The following is a 16,375-nucleotide window of genomic DNA, read 5'->3' as shown; positions in this document are numbered from 1 at the left end:
TTACTGGTTGGGGCATAGACTTGGATAACTGTGATATTGAATGGTTTGCCTTGGAGACGAACAGAGATCATTCTGTTGTTTTTGAGATTGCATCCAAGTGCTGCATTTCAGACTCTTTCGTTGACCATGATGGCTACTCCATTTCTTCTGAGGGATTCCTGTCCGCAGTAGTAAATATAATGGTCGTCTGAGTTAAATTCACCCATTCCAGTCCATTTTAGTTCGCTGATTCCTAGAATGTTGACTTTCACCCTTGCCATCTCTTGTTTGACCACTTCCAATTTGCCTTGATTCATGGACCTGACATTCCAGGTTCCTATGCAATATTGCTCTTTACAGCATCAGATCTTGCTTCTATCACCAGTCACATCCACAACTGGGTATTGTTTTTGCTTTTGCTTCATCCCTTCATTCTTTCTGGAGTTATTTCTCCAGTGATCTCCAGTAGCATATTGGGCACCTAATGACCTGGGGAGTCCCTCTTTTGGTATCCTATCATTTTGCCTTTTCATACTGTTCATGGGGTTCTCAAGGCAAGAATACTGAAGTGGCTTGCCATTTCTCTTAATGACCCAAATGACCTTAACAACTCAGATAACCATGATGGTGTGATCAGCCACCTAGAGCCAGACATCTTAGAGTGCAAAGTCAAGTAGGCCTTAGGAAGCATCACTATTAACAAAGCAAGTGAAGGTGATGGAATTCCAGCTGAGCTATTTCATATCCTAAAAGATGATGCTGCTAAAGTGATGCACTCAATAAGCCAGCAAATATGGAAAGCTCAGCAGTGGCCACAGGACTGGAAAAGGTCATTTTTCATTTCAATCCCCAAAAAAGGCAATGCCAAAGAATCTTCAAACCACTGCACAATTGCACTCATTTCACATGCTAGCAAAGTAATGTTCTAAATTCTCTAAGCTAGCCAGGCTTCAACAGTACCTGAACCAAGAACTTCCAGATGTTCAAGCTGGATTTAGAAAAGACAGAGGAACCAGAGATCAAATTATCAATATCCGTTGGATCATAGCAAAAGCAACAGAATTCCAGAAAAATATGTACTGCTTCATTGTCTATGCTAAAGCCTTTGACTGTGTGGATCACAACAAACTGTGGAAATTTCTTAAAGAGATGGGAATACCAGACCATCTTACCTGTCTCTTGAGAAATCTGTATGCAGGTCAAGAAGCAACAGTTAAAACTGGGCATGGAACAACGGGCTGGTTCCAAATTGGGAAAGGAGTATGTGAAGGCTGTATATTGCACCCTGCTTATTTAACTTATATGCAGAGTTTATCAGGCAAAACTCAGGCTGGATGAAGCACAAGCTGGAAACAGGATTGTCAGGAGAAATATCAATAACCTAAGATTTGCAAATGACACCATCCTCATGGCAAAAAGTGAAGAGGAACTCAGGAGCCTCTTGTTAAAGGTAAAAGAGGATAGTGAAAAAGCTGGCTTGAAACTTAACATTCAAAAAACAAAGATCATGGCATCCTATTCCATCACTTCAAGGCAAATAGAAGGGAAAAACGGAAACAGTGACAGACTTTATTTTATTAGCCTCCAAAATCACTACAGATGGTAACTGCAGCCACGAAATTAAAAGACGCTTGTTCCTTGGGAAAAAAGCTCTGACAAACTTAGACAATGTATTAAAAAGCAGAGACATTACTTTGCAAACAAAGGTCTGTATGGTTTTTCCAATAGTTATAGACGGAATTGAGAGTTGGACCGCAACGAAGGCTGAACATCAAAAAATGGATCCTTTTGAACTGTGGTGTTGGAGAAGACTCAAAGAGTCCCTTAGCCTGTATGGAGATCAACCCAGTAAATCCTAAAACAAATCAATCCTGAGTATTCATTGGAAGGACTTATGCTGAAGACAAAGCTCCAATACTTGGGCCACCTGATGTGAAGAGCCAACTCATTAGAAAAGACCTTGATGTTGAAAAAAATTGAAGGTAGGAGGAGAAGGGGATGACAGAGGATGAGATGGTTGGATGGCATCACTGACTCAATGGACATCAGTCTGATCAACCTTCAGGAGATGATGAAGGACAGGGAAGCCTGGCATACTGCAGTCCATGAGGTTGCAGAGTCAGACACACCTGGGTGACTGAACAACAACAATGGACTGTTGCACACCATGCTCCTCTGGCCTCCACTATCTCCTGGAGTTTGTTCAAATTCTCCACTGAATCGGTGATGCCATCCAACCATCTCATCCTCTGCTGCTTTCTTCTTCTTTTGCCTTCAATTTTTCCCAGCATCAAAAGTCTTTTCCGTGAGTCAGCTCTTTGCATCAGATGGCCAAAGTATTGGAGTTTCAGCTTCAGCATCAGTCCTTCCAATGAACATCCAGGGTTGATTTCCTTTAGGATTGATTGGTTTGATCTCCTTGCAATTCAAAGGACTCTCAAGAGTCTTTTTCAGCATCACAATTTGAAAGTATCAGTGCTTCGGTGCTCAGACTTCTTTATGGTCCAGTTCTCACATCCTTACACAATTACTGGGAAAACCATAGCTTTAACTATCCAGACCTTTGTCAGCCAAATGATGTCTCTGCTTTTTAATACACTCTCTAGGTTTGTCAAAGCTTTCCTTCCAAGGAGCAAGCTTCTTAATTTCATGACTGCAGTTACCATCCACAGTGACTTTGGAGCCCAAGAAAATAAAATCTGTCATTGCTTCCACTTTTCCCCTTCTATTTCCCATGACATGATGGGTCTAGATGCCATGATCTTAGTTTTTTGAATAATAAGTTTCAAGCCAGCTTTTTAACTATTACCTTAATACTAAAACCCAAGAAAGACATTACAAGAAAGACCAAAGACCAATATCTCTCATGAGCATAGATAAAAAATCCTCAACAAAATATTAGCAAATCAAATCCAACAATGTATAAAAAGAATTGTAGACCAGGGTGAGTTCAGTTCAGTCACTCAGTCATGTCCAACTCTTTGCAACCCCATGAGCCACAGCACTCCAAGCCTCCCTGTCCATCACCAACTCCCAGAGTTTACCCAAACTCATGTCCATTGAGCCGGTGATGTCATCCAACCATCTCATCCTCTGTCATCCCCTTCTCCTCCTGCCTTCAATCTTTCCCAGCATCAAGGTTTTTTCAAATGAGTCAGTTCTTCACATCAGGTGGCCAAAATACTGGAGTTTCAGCTTCAACATCAGTCCTTCCAATGAACACCCAGAACTGATCTCCTTTAGGATGGACTGGTTGGATCTCCTTGCAGTCCAAGGGACTCTCAAGAGTCTTCTCTAATATCACAGTTCAAAAGCATCAATTCTTCAGCACTCAGCTTTCTTTATAGTCCAACTCTCACAGCCATACATGACTACTGGAAAAACCATAGCCTTGACTAGACCAGGGTCAAGTAACATTTATTCCAGGTAGGCAAGCTGTTTCAACACTCAAAAGAGAATTAAAATAATCCATCACTTCAATAGGTTAAAGAAAAATTATATACCTATATCAATTGATCCAGAATAAACAATCAACAAATCCAACACCCATTCACAATAAAAACTCTCAGCACACTGGGAATAAAGGGGAATTTTCTCAATTTGATGGAGAATATTTACAAAAATCCTACAGCTAACATCATATATAGTAGTGAGAAATTGGATGTTTTCCCCCAAAGACTGAGGCCAAGGCAAGTATATTCCTTCTCACCACTTCTATTCAATATTGTACTGGTAGTCCTAGCGAATTAAATAAGATAAGAATGGAAAGTAAAAGGTGTGAAGATTGGAAAGATAGACTTTGTTTTCCAATATGATTTTTTAATAGAAAATCGCAAAGAATCAATACAAAGACCACTGAAACTCATAAGGTTGGAGGTTACAAGGTTAATGTTCAAAAATCAGTTGCTTTCCCCACACTAACAATGAACAGAATTTAAAGCTAAAAACACTCTGCTGCTGTGCTCAGTCATTTCAGACTCTGTGACCCTGTGGGCTGTAGCCCACCAGGCTTCTCTGTCCATGGAATTTTCCAGGCAAGAATTCTAGAGTGGGTTACCACTTCTTTTTCCAGGGCATCTTCCCGACCCAGGGATTGAACCCGGATCTCTTACATCTCCTGCATTGGCAGGCAGATTCTTTACCACTGAGCCAAGTGGGAAGCCCATGTTAAAACCATAATACCATTTTAAAAGCAGTCAAAAGAAGACTTGAGTATAAATCTAATAAAACACATGTACTATCCATTTATAAAACTATAAAATTCTGATGAAAAAATCAAAAATCTAAATAAATGAATATTCCATGTACATGGATTGACAAACTCAATATTATTAAGATATTAATTCTTCCCAACATTATCTACATATTCAATGAAATCTCAATCAAAATTTCAGCAAGTATTTTGTAGATATTGATAAACTGCTTCTACATGAACGGGCAAAAGATCCAGAAGAGCCAAAATAACACTGGAAAGAACAAAGTTGGAGAACTGGCACTACCCAAATTCAAGAGTTACTATAAAGCTACAAAAATGAGGCAATGTGGTACTGGTGAGTGAATAGACACATAGATTAATGGGACAGAATAAAGAGCCCAGAAATAGACCAACACAAATATAGCCAACCATTCTTTATAAAAGGAGTAAAGCCAAGTCAGTAAAGATAGTCTTTTCAATAAATGGTCCTGGAACAATTCAACATCCAGATGCAAAAAAAAAAAAAAAAAAATCTAGACATAGACTTTACACCTGTTTCAAAATGGATTATAGACCTAAATATAAAGTGTAAAAATTATAAAATTTCCACAAAAAAGAAACTGCAGAGAAGAAAATCTAAGTGACCATAGGTTTGGTGATGAGTTTTTAAACATAGCTCCTAAAGCACAATCCATAAAAGAAAAAGACGGTAAGTTGGATTTCATTAAAGTTTAAAACTTATGCTATACAAAAGATATTATTAACAAAATGAAAGGACAAGCCACAGACTGGGAGAAAATATTTTCAACACATATCTGATAAAGACCTTGTAGCCAAAATACATAAAGTTTTTAAACTTAATACAACGAATAAGCTACACTTGAAATGGGCAAATTATCTGAATAGATACCTCATTAAAGAAAGCATGAAACTAAAGTTCCAACTAGTTCTTAAACAACCATTGATAGGAGGACACTGGAACCCACCAAAAAAAAAAAAAAGATACTCCACATCCAAAGACAAAAGAGAAGCTGCAATGAGATGGTAGGAGGGGCACAAATCACGATAAAATGAAAACCCATACCCTCCAGGTAGGCAACCCACAAACTGGAGAAAAACACCAAAGAAGAATAATACCCCACATCAGGCTTCCCAGCCTGGAGATCCAGCAAAGAGACCAGGAATCCCCAGGGAATCTGACTTTGAAGACCTGTGGGATTTGATTACAGGATTTCCACAAGACTGGGGGAAACCAAGACTCTACTCTTGGAGGGGACAAACAAAATCTTGTGCAAACCAGGACCCAGGGGGTAAGAGTAGTGATCCCACAGGAGACTGAACAAACAGAGATGAACAATGCACTAGAAGGAATCAATAGCAAACACCCTCTTCCAAAAGCACAAGAGAAGACTCTACACATGGACATCACCAGACGGTCAACACCGAAATCAGACTGATTGTATTCTCTGCAGCCAAAGATGGAGAAGCTCTATACAGTCAGCAAAAACAAGACCGGGATTTGACTGTGGCTCAGACCATGAACTCCTTAATGCCAAATTCAGACTTACATTGAAGAAAGTAGGGAAAACCACTAGACCATTCAGGGATGACCTAAATCAAATCCCTTATGATTATACAGTGGAAGTGACAAATAGATTCAAGGAATTAGATCTGATAGACAGAGTGCCTGAAGAACTAAGGACAGAGGTTCCTGACATTGTAAAAGAGGCAGTGATCATGACCATCCCCAAGAAAAAGAAATGCAAAAAGGAAAAAAATGGTCTGAGGAGGCCTTACAAATAGCTGTGAAAAGAAGAGAAGTGAAAGGCAAAGGAGAAGAGGAAAGATATACCCATTTGAATGCAGAGTTCCAAAGAATAGCAAAGAGAGATAAGAAAGCCTTCCTCAGCGATCAGTGTAAAGAAATAGAGGAAAATAATAGAATGGGAAAGACTAGCGATCTCTTCAAGAAAATTAGAGATACCAAGGGAACATTTCATGCAAAGATGGGCACAATAAAGAACAGAAATGGTATGGACCTAACAGAAGTAGAAGATATTAAGAAGAGGTGGCAAGAATATACAGAAGAACTATTCAAAAAAGATCTTCATGAACCCATATAATCACGAAGGTGTGATCATTCATCTAGAGCCAGGCATCCTGGAATGTGAAGTCAAGTGGGCCTTAGGAAGCATTGTGAGGAACAAAGCTAGTGGAGGTGATTAAATTCCATTTGAGCTATTTCAAATCCTGAAAGATGATGCTGTGAAAGTGCTGCTCTCAATATGCCAGCAAATATGTAAACTCCAGCAGTGGCCACAGGGTTGGAAAAGGTCAGTTTTCATTCCAATCCCAAAGAAAGGCAATGCCAAAGAATGTTCAAACTACCACACAATTGTACTCATCTCACTAGTAAAGTAATGCTCAAAATTCTCCAAGCCAGGCTTCAACAGTATATGAACCATGAACTTCTAGATGTTCAAGGAAGATTAGAAAAGGTATAGGAACCAGAGGTCAAATTGCCAACATCTGTTGGATCATCAAAAAAGCAAGAAAGTTCTAGAAAGACACCTACTTCTGCTTTATCGACTATGCTAAACCCTTTGACTGTGTGGGTCACAAAAAACTGAGGAAAATTCTTTAACAGATGGGAATACCAGACCACCTGACCTGCCTCCTGAGAAATCTCTATGCAGGTCAAGAGGCAATAGTTAGAACTGGACAAGGAACACCAGACTGGTTCCAAATCAGGAAAGGAATCAATCAAGGCTGTATACTGTCACCCTGCTTATTTAACTTATATGCAGAGTACACCATGAGAAACGCTGGACTGGATGCATCACAAGCTGGAATCAAAATTGCTGGGAGAAATATCAATAACTTCAGGCATGCAGATGACACCACCCTTATGGCAGAAAGCAAACAAGAACTAAAGAGCCTCTTGATGAGAGTGAAAGATGAGAGTGAAAAAGTTGGCTTAAAACTCAACATTCAGAAAACTAAGATTCTTTACCAGCTGGATTCTTTACCACCTGAGCCACAAGGGAAGCCCAAGAATACTGGAGTGGGTAGCCTATCTCTTCTCCAGCAGATCTTCGGACTCAGGAATTGAACCAGGGTCTCCTGAATTGCAGGTGGATTCTTTATCAACTGACACATAGTAATCAAACTGACAAAAATTAAAGACAAGGATAAAATACCAAAAGCAACAAGGGAAAAACAACAGATAACATACAAGGAAATTTGCATAAGGTTATCAGCTGATTTCTCAACAGAATCTCTACAACCCAGAAGGAAATGGCATTATATGTTCAACATGATAAAAGGGAAGAACCTATAACCAAGAATATTCTAACCAAGAAGACTCTCATTCATATTTGATGGAGAAACCAAAAGCTTTCCAGACAAGCAAAAGTTAAGATAGTTCAGCACCATCAAACCATCTTTACAACAAACACTAAATGAACTTCTCTTGGCAGAAAACACAAGTGAAGGAAAATACATACACAAAATAAACGAAAAACAGTGAAGAAAGCGGTCATAGAATCATACATATTGATAATTATCTTAAATGTAAATGTAAACCCAAAGGCATAGACTGGATGGATGGGTAAAAACATGTGCATATATGCACTTTCACTTACACATCACCCTACTTAACCCCCCAATTGTATGCAATTATATTGTTAGGTTAATTGTGTTTCCATATGGCTGGCAACTGTATCTTGGGGGTCTAGCTATTGATTGTGGAAAGTGATAAACACCTTTTACTGTTGTGATTATGCAACTGTGCTATGCTGCGCTTAGTCGCTCAGTCATGTCTGACTCTGCATCTCCATGCACTGTGGTCTGCCAGGCTCCTCTTTCCATACAACTATTATTGTTTTAATACCATTGTATCATGATTGGCTTACAGAAAACAATAGGATTCTATATCATTAAAAGTACCACTTAATAGAAAAATCTGTAATCACTTTTTAAAATTCAGATGTATATTAAAACATCTGACAAACCTAGATAACATTTTTTTTTACTTTACAATATTGTATTGGTTTTGCCACACATCAACATGCACAGCATTTTAAAAAGCAAAGACATTACTTTGCCAACAAAGGTCTGTATAAGCCAAAGTTACGGTTTTTCCAGTAGCCAAGGATGGAATTGAGAGTTGGACCAACGAAGGGTGAGTGCTGAAGAATTGGTGCTTTTGAACTGTGGTGTTGGAGAAGACTCTTGAGAGTCCCTTGAACTGCAGGGAGATCAAACCAGTCAATCCTAAAGGAAATCAGTCCTGAATATTCATTGGAAGGACTGATGCTGAAGCTGAAGCTGAATCTCCAATACTATGGCCACCTGCTGCAAAGAGCCAACTCATTAGAAAAGACCCTGATGCTGGGAAAGATTGAAGGCAGCAGAAGGGGACGACAGAGGATGAGATGGTTGGATGGCATCATTGACTCAACGGACATAAGTCTGAGCAAGCTTGGGAAGATGGTGAAGGACAGGGAAGCCTGGCATGCTTCAGTTCATGGGATTGCAAAGAACCAGACACAACTCAGTAACTGAGCAATGACATTAGAATTATCTTGGAATTTTTTGAAGAATACAAATGCCCAGGTATTGTCTTTTTTTTTTTTTTCCAACGCTCCAGATGTGATTCTAATGAGGAGCCTTGTTTGAAACAACTGGACCACATGATGATCTTTTACTTGTATCTAGTTTGTTTCACTTTTTCTATTTCATATATTCAGGACTCCCATTTCATTTAGTTTGTTTTCCAATTTTTCCACCTCTTTTTTTTTCTGCTTTTCTTTCTCAAACCTTTTTCAAGTTTAGTAGAAATGTTTATGTATACAACATACAGACATATATATAGTACATGTGTGCGTCACTCAGTGATGTCCAACTCTTGGCAACCCCATGGACTGTAGCCCACCAGGCTCCTCTGTCCATGGAATTCTCCAAACAAGAGTACTGGAGTGGTTTGCCATTCCCTTCTCCAAGGGATCTTCCCGAGCTAGGGACTGAACCCAGGTCTCCTGCATTCAAGCAAATTCTCTACCATTGGAGCCACCAAGGAACTTTATATAGTGTGTAAAATATATATATTTTAGAAAACTTATGCATTTTTACTTAGATAAAAATTTATGACATTTTGGTTCCACTTGTTTGACTAAATATGAATAGAATGCTAGATTTCTAATTTGTACTCAACTGAAAACTTGATATAGTTCCATTTATTCTGGCATCTAGTATTACTGCTAGATGTCTAGAATGCTTATTTTAGTGATTTTAAAAAACATTGAATAAGTCTTGAAACTTTTAATCCAATTCTGAGAATATGAAGAAATGTAAAAAAAGAACAGGAAATTAATATATGATACAGTACAATTAAATAAAGTACAGATTTTGTTCAAACTTCACAAAATTTTATGCTAGTATCCATTATTTGTTTTCATACCTTATTCAAGATTCCACATTGAATTTAGTTGCACTGACCAGCTTCATCTGATGCAACAAATTCTGATAAATTCTCTTTTTATTTTATTTTTTTCTGTTACAAGTGTTTTCTAATTTTCCTTGTATGGCTTCTTAGATACATCCATCTTTTTAAAATTTATTTATTTATTTTAATTGGAGGCGAATTACTTTACATTATTGTGGTGGTTTTGCATACATCTACATGAATCAGCCACAGGTATACATGTGTCCTCCCATCCTGAAACCCACCTCACACCTCCTTCTCCATCCCATCCCTCTGGGTCGTGCCTGATCCCTGGCTTTGAGTCCCCTGCTTCATGCATCGAACTTGCACTGGTCATCTATATTACATTTGGTAATATATATGTTTCAATGCTATTCTCTGAAATCATCCCACCCTCGCCTTCTCCCACATAGTCCAAAAGTCTGTTTTTCACATCTGTGTCTCTTTTGCTGCCTTGCAAATAGGATCATCGTTATCATCTTTCTAAATTCCATATATATGTATTGGTGTTTCTCTGACTGACTTCACTCTGTGTAATAGGCTCCTGTTTCATCCACCTCATTATAACTGACTCAAATGCATTCTTTTTTATAGCTGAGTAATATTCTCTTGTGTATATGTACCACAACTTCCTTATCCATTTGTCTGCCGATGGACATCTAGGTTGCTTCCAGGTCCTAGCTATTGTAAACAGTGATATAGATACACCCATCTTTTAAAAGTGAACATTTAATTTCTAAATACATGGGGTTTTTAAAGTATCTTTGATATTAATCTCTCATTTTGATATTAATTTCTCATTTAAATACTTTCTTCTCTGCAGTCACCGTTTGTGTTTTTTCAGTCTTTTAATTTTACTGAGGCTTCCAATGGCTAAGTCAAAGATCTGTCTTGGTAAATGTCACATTGCACTTGAAAATATATGGGTTATTTTCAAATATTGTTTGATATTGATTTCTAACATAATTCCACAGTGTTAAGAGAACAGACTCTGTATGATTTCAGTACCTTTAGACCATAAAATTTTTGCACCTCGGTTTATGTCTCTGGATATGTTCCAGTGTCTCCTGATTTATAGTCTATGGGAACTTGAATTGAATTTATGTTCTGCTATTGTGTGAAAAATGTATAATTTTAATTGTGTTGAATTGGTTCATAGTGCTTTTCAGGTCTACTATATACGTCTACTTTCCTGCCCATTCATTCTATTAATTTTTGAGAACTTGATATTGAAACTCCAGCTAAAAACTTTATCTACTTAAAAAATAATTATAATATATAGTGGAGCTACCTGTAACTTTGTTCTGTATTTTCCAAGTCTCTTCAAAATGTATTATTATACTTTCATAATTTAAAAACTAAAAATTTAAAGACAAATTAATGCATCCTCAATGGAAAACTATGCAGCCACAAGAAAGATGAAACTTCGCTGAATTCTACAAAATGCTAAACCTAGAATATGTAGTATGGTCACAATATAAGTCAGAAACAGAAGGCAAATATCTATTATTTAAATGGTGTGGTGGATAACTTTTTTAAAGAAAGAAAAAGATAAGCTAAAACTTTTATGAAGTGATAAAAGTAAAAAAAATATTAAAGTTTCCCAGAGATAACTCTGTAATTCTACTGGGATGATTCTCAAAGGACACGCCCCCATAAGAAATGGAGAAAAATAGTATGACATCAGAAAGAAATAAAGTTTTCTTATGAGCATGTGTATGAAAAAGAGAAATTCCAATAAAATGTTCAACAAACGGAAAAAAAGAAAATATACAAACAGAAAATAAGCATATTTTTTAAAATGTTCAACATCATTTCCCATTATGGAATTACACATTAAAACAATAGCGTACCATTACAAAACTCTTCAGTTCAGTTCAGTCGCTCAGTCGTGTCCGACTCTCTGTGACCCCATGAATCGCAGCACGCCAGGCCTCCCTGTCCATCACCAACTCCCGGAGTTCACTCACACTCATGTCCATCGAGTCGGTGATGCCATCCAGCCATCTCATCCTCTGTCATCCCCTTCTCCTCCTGCCCCCAATCCCTCCCAGCATCAGAGTCTTTCCCAATGAGTCAACTCTTCGCATGAGGTGGCCAAAGTACTGGAGTTTCAGCTTCACCATCATTCCCTCCAAAGAAATCCCAGGGCTGATCTCCTTCAGAATGGCTACTGGTTGGATCTCCTTGCAGTCCAAGGGACTCTCAAGAGTCTTCTCCAACACCACAGTTCAAAAGCATCAATTCTTCGGTGCTCAGTTAGGAGGGCTAAAATCCAAAAAACTAGCAACACCAAAGATTAGTAATGACGCAGAGCAGTAAGCACTCTTTCATTGTTGGTGAGAAAGCAAAATGGTGCAGCCCCTTTAGAAGAAAGCTTAGCAGTTTCTTACAAGACTAAACATGATCTTACCATATGATCTGTCAATTGCCCTCCTGGATATTTACCCAACTAATTTGAAAACTGAAATCAACACAAAAACCTGCATATGAGTGTATACAGCTGCTTTATTCATAACTGCCAAAAACTAAAAACAGCCAAGACGCCCTTTAGTAGATGAAGAGAGAAACTGATACATCCTTGCAGTGAAGAATTCTATTCATCAATAAAAAATAATGGGCTACTAAGCATGAAGAGACATGGAATCTTAAAAACATATTGTTAAGTGAAAGAAATCAGTCTGAAAAGGCCACAAACTGTATGATTCCAATTTTATAATGTTTTGTAAATGACAAAACCATAGAAATAGAAAAAGGGTCAATGTTTGCCAGGGTTTAAGGGAGAGCAGAGGGAAATGAATTAATATGCCATGCACAGTAGTTTTTAGAGCAGTGGAACTATTCTGTGTCATACTTTAATAGTGGGTACATGACATCATGCATTTTTAAAAACTCATAGAAATTTACAGCACAAAGAATGAACCTTAATGTATGCAATTTTTTTTTAATCAGGTTAGGGGAGCATGGGATGGAATATAGAGTTTTTAAATACACAAGCCATAAAAGGAAAAAAAAAGGTACATTGGACTTTATTAAAGTTTAAAACTTATGCTCTGCAAAAGACGCTATTAACAGAATGAAAAGGCAGGGAGATTCTCTCTTGTATTCTCCCTGTATTACAAATGGATAGCACAATCTCGGGAAAGAGGGTGGAGAGAAAAGGTGCTGACCTAGTACACCTGTAAAAGGAAAGGCAAAAGGAACCTCACATAAGCACTTCACTCAGTCAAGTTACTTCTTATAGGAGTGTTGGAAGTTAATAACTCTGAAGTCACTATAAATGTATACTGGGATTGAACAAGTCAGAATATAGATGTTGGGAGCCAGACTTCACTCTGTTAGAGTGGGAATTTACAGGGAGGAGGCCACAGTGATCCATGTGGTAATGAGTTAGAGTTGGAGATGTCAGTATGAACTCATCTTTAGTTTAATATAGATATAGATACAGATGGTTTCATATAGAAATACTTACAGATGTCTGTATATATATGAGTTAGCATACCTCATACATTTTCTTGTTCTATCAGCCAAAAGGCCCTAGAAGAAATGACCACCACCCCCACCCACCACCCCCATCCACCACCCCCACCAGTAGCAATGAGTGTACCTAGTACTAGACCTTGGTTTGGATACCATTTTCCAACAGAAGAAACCAGCGTTCCTTAAAGAAATGTCTGATTCTAGAACTGGGGCAAGTAGTGTCCAAGAGTATCTGTAGTGCCAAAAAATCGAGGAAGTTAAAAAAAAATGAAAAAATGCATTAAAGAGGTTATGTCAAAGAGATAGGAGCCAACTGAAAGAGTTTCTAATGTCTGAAACAATTTTGGCAACAAAAAAAGTAGTATTGGATTATAACCTAAACTACAAAATAAGTACCCATGAGTCCATCAGTGCAGTTCACTCACTCAGTCATGTCCAACTCTTTGTGACCCCATGGACTGCAGCACGCCAGGCCTCCCTGTCCATCACCAACTCCTGGAGTTTACCCCAACTCATGTCCATCAAGTCAGTGATGCCATCCAACTGTCTCATCCTCTGTTGTCCCCTTCTCCTCCCGCCTTCAATCTTTCCCAGCATCAGAGTCTTTTCAAATGAGTCAGCTCTGTGCATCAGGTGACCAAAGTATTGGAGTTTCAGCTTCAACATCAGTCCTTCCAATGAACATTCAGGACTGATCTCCTTTAGGATGGATATGAATCCATAGTTATACACATAAATGATTGAATAAGTGAATGACGGAAATCTCCGTGTCAGAGGAATTTCAAAAAATATATGTAGATACTGAGCTCTCAAGGCGAGGAAGAATAACTCCCACCCCTTCAATGTGGGCTGCACATGTTGACTTCCTTCCAACGAATGCAGTGTGGCAAGGCGAGTGGGAAGATCAACTTTACCATGGAGAAGCCTGACAAACTCTGCCTCAGCCAGCCCACTCAGGTCGGTAGCAACAGTGACAAATCAAGATGATGGTATGTATCCTTGATAGAACGTGATGAAAAAGGTGCTTTACTTCTTCTCCCCTAAACCCACAACTCTACTCCAATCATGAGAAAAACACCAGACAAATTCTGGAATAAGCACATTCTACAAAATACCTCACCAATACCCCTAAAAACTGTCAAGATCATCAGAAACAAGGAAAGTCTGAGAAATTATTGTAGCAGGAAAAGACTAAGAAAACATGACTACTGAATATATATAATGTGTCATTCTGGAGGAGATCCTGACATTAGGTAGAGACTAAGGAAATCTGAGTGAAACATGGACATTAGTTCATAATAATGTGCAAATATCAGTTTGTTAATTGTAATAAATGTAAGATGTTAGTAATAGTGGAAAGTGGACAATGGCATATGGGGGGGATTCTCTGTACTGTATTCTCAATTTTTCTCTAGATCTGTGGGCCCATGGATTGTAGCCCACCAGGCTCCTCTGCCCATGGGATTTTCCGGGCAAGAATACTAGAGTGGGGTGCCATTTCCTACCGCAAGAGATCTTCCTGACCCAGGGATCGAACCCACGTGTCTTGCATCTCCTGCATTGGTAGGTGGATTCTTTACCACAGTGCTACCCGAGAAGCCCCAGATCTAAAGCTGTCCTAAAAAAATCAAGTCTAATAAAAACAAACTTACCTCTTCCCTGAAGCCCTGTGCTTCCTCCAAGATCCCATGGGACTTGGTACCTCCCCCTCCATGGCCCTGAGGGCATTTCCCCGAGCCTATCCCCACCAGACCCTAAACCTCTCCATGGCACACCAACCCTGCTGTTCTCAACTTTGTAACCCTCAGATCCTCTGAGAAGGGGAGTTGCATCTTCTAGAAACTGTTTGGAGACAACCAGCTGTGCTTGTACACAGATGCTCTGATCTGTTCCAGAAACAGCCTGTCCCAGGGCCCTTCTCTGGAGACTGCCATCTGCAATAAGTCTCCTTGTATTCCATGGTCTGGGGTCTCTCTTCAGAGGCAGAGAACAGTTTGATTACTCCGGACAAAGCTCCAGGCCCATAGTCCAGGTATGCGCCCCCACTCCTGTCCAATTCCTTCTCTGGGGCTCAGGGGGCCTCTGCCTCAGTGGGGATCAGCTACTTCGAGTCAGGAAGGTTGGCTTTAGTCTGCATTGTTGGCCCGCCTGAGGCCGTGAAGCCATTCCATTTTTAAAGCCCTTGGTTTCTCTGTGTCTTGCTCAGAAGGCGGCTGGTGCTCCAGGACTCTGCTCGGGATAAATGCTCTGTCTTTTGCTCTTCCCTCTGTCCTCCACTTTTATGCCATCGCCAATACCGTGTCCTCCCCCCGGTGCTGTCAGGGGAAGCTGGGCTTGTAATTCTTCCAGGGAAGGCTTTAGAAAGAAAGAAATTAAGCCCAATCAAAGTGTCAGGTCTGAGTTGTGTGTGTGTTGCGGTGTAGGTGAGAGGAGCTTAACACAGCTCCCTTCTGTGTCACTGTTGTCTCCCTCCCCTCTCCCTCACCCCCACCTCATCATAACGTAGACCCTTGTGGGTCTTAAGATTTATTAGGTGACAATAGGAGCTAATCATGGAGAAGGAAATGGCAACCCACTCCAGTGTTCTTGCCTAGAAAATCCCAGGGATGGAGGAGCCTGGTGGGCTGCCCTCTGTGGGGTCACACAGAGTCAGACATGACTAAAGCAACTTAGCAGCAGCAGCAGCAGGAGCTAATCAAAGAGATAAGTCCCCATATGAGGTGAAGCCCACCCAACCAGAAGCCAATCATAGCAGCAGCCTTGTCAGGTGAGATCTGGCTGCAGGTACACACACACACACACACACACACACATGCACACACACACATGCACACACACACACACACATACACTTTCCTCAGAGCTTTCCCATCACTGTCTCCGTGCTTCCCTTCAGCATTTTCATCTCAGGGCTCTTGACTTTCTTTAATGCCTGTGAGGCCCGAGTTTATGCCTCCAGCTCAGACTTGCCCTTTGGCCTCCAGACCCTCCTATCTAGCTGTCTGTTTGACCTTGACACATGCTATCTCAAAGGAACCTCCAGAACAACACATCCCCTGCTAAGCTCACAGCCTTCCTGTCCCCAGATCTCACTCTCCAGGAGTGGTGATGCTGACTATCTCACTATAGAATCACCAGAAATCCTGCAGAAATCAGAAACTAGCCTTGGTGGTCTATCCTTCACCTTTGTGTCCTCATCCATCACTAAATCCTAAGCCCTTAACTCCAAAATACCC

Source organism: Capra hircus, chromosome 18 (assembly GCF_001704415.2).
Source record: "Capra hircus breed San Clemente chromosome 18, ASM170441v1, whole genome shotgun sequence".
NCBI lineage: Eukaryota > Metazoa > Chordata > Mammalia > Artiodactyla > Bovidae > Capra > Capra hircus.
This window is presented reverse-complemented; position numbering follows the sequence as displayed.